Raw genomic sequence first — 1,712 nt, forward strand, 5'->3', positions numbered from 1 at the left:
ATCCAACATCAACTTATCCCTTTTATAATCCAATATTCTGTTAACTATCTTAAATAAATTTTGCTACCTTTTCTAAACAGAACTGCATGCTTGACCACTTGGTTAGCTGGATTTGCTTAAGGCTTGGTTCGGCCGGAGGTTGCAGGTTCAAATCTCGGCTAATTTTCTTTATTTTTTGCAACTTGTTTCTTTTGGTAAAAATACCAAACGAACTCAAAAAATTGTATAAAAATACTCTCAAAATTTCTAAAAATCTCTAGAATTTTTCTAAAGCATTTCTAAATATTTTTAAGTACTATTAGGACTCGAAATGAGGAAATTTGGGTTGTTACACCACTGATCGCTGGGGTGGAAGGGGTTATCCGGATTTCAAGGGTTCTGTCGAGCCACTTATTTTGATCTAGTGCCACTACTAGCTTCTATGCTGCTTGCTGCCATCGTAGAGGTAACGATTTCGGATTTGGGTACTTAGTTTGGAAAGGAAAATTTGCTGATTAGGGTTTCTTTGTCCAGCAGCTGTTTACCTTGAATCGCAGTAGCCTGCAGTCCTATTCTGGCCGCAACCCTTAGCTGTGAATAGAGGTAAGGAGCACAGATTGATCTAGAATTTGGTACCTTACTGTAAGAACTCCTGATTGATTGATTTTGGGATTGTTTTCTTCTGGATAGCAGTGGACGATTGGTCCGAAGTTGTTGGATTCCAGCCACCACAGCACAGAATAGCTGGTTATTTTCTTGATCACCATTTTGATTAGATCAGTGTAAGTGTTTTCGGCTAGTGAATTTTTGTTCTGTAGATTTGGATTGTTAGTTGTGTTAGAAAGAGATGTTTATGTAGGTTGATTAGGATCTTATCCTATTGGTCGTTGAGATTTTATTTAGCTATTCGTTGAGTTCTAGCTAAATAAATGTATGTATATCGGTTGACACAGGACTTTGACGCGAGACGAGTATCTCGACGTCGGATTTGGACCGGTTTGACCTTTCTATTAGAGGCGGGTACTTTGACTTATGTCTTTTGATATGCATAATAATGTTTTTTAACATATAGCAATTATTGTGTTTTCCATTTGTTTCGGTTGGTCACTACATGATCTGTTACATGCTTGCTTGTTTACTTATTATGCACTGCATGTTTGTACTTATCTGATCATACATGCTTTTAGAGGTAGTGACTCAACCATATTATACATTATGTTCAGGACCTAGGGTTTATTTGATACCCTATTTGATCTGTGTACCTTTCATTTGATACATTGTCTTGTGGTACACATTTTATATTTATATATGGATCTTGCTATGCTATTCATGATATTGCCATGTTTAGTGTCATGCATCATCTTGCATGATTGCATGCTGTGCGATAGTCTGCTCCATTATTGTCGAGCACATCGCCAGTTACATGTATCCGTACACACCACGACTCATGGGTTAGTGGTAGATCAGACAGGTGTGTGACAGTTATGCTGTTTGGCTCCGTTGGTCTGGTGACTCAGCGTGGTAGCCGGCAGACAGTTCTGCTCTGTTTGGCTCCGCTGGTTTAGTGTAGCTTTGTTTGGCTCCGTTGGTCCGCTCATGGGTAGTGTGACGCAGCGTGGTAGCCGGCAGAGATTCCTCCCCGTCATCGTGTACCGGGAGATGAGAGCATTGAGCTCCCCCATTTATGATTTGGAGTAGGAGGATAGGTGTACTCCGACAGCATCCCGTCCACT

Source organism: Zingiber officinale, chromosome 3A (assembly GCF_018446385.1).
Source record: "Zingiber officinale cultivar Zhangliang chromosome 3A, Zo_v1.1, whole genome shotgun sequence".
In the NCBI taxonomy this organism is placed as follows: Eukaryota; Viridiplantae; Streptophyta; class Magnoliopsida; order Zingiberales; family Zingiberaceae; genus Zingiber; species Zingiber officinale.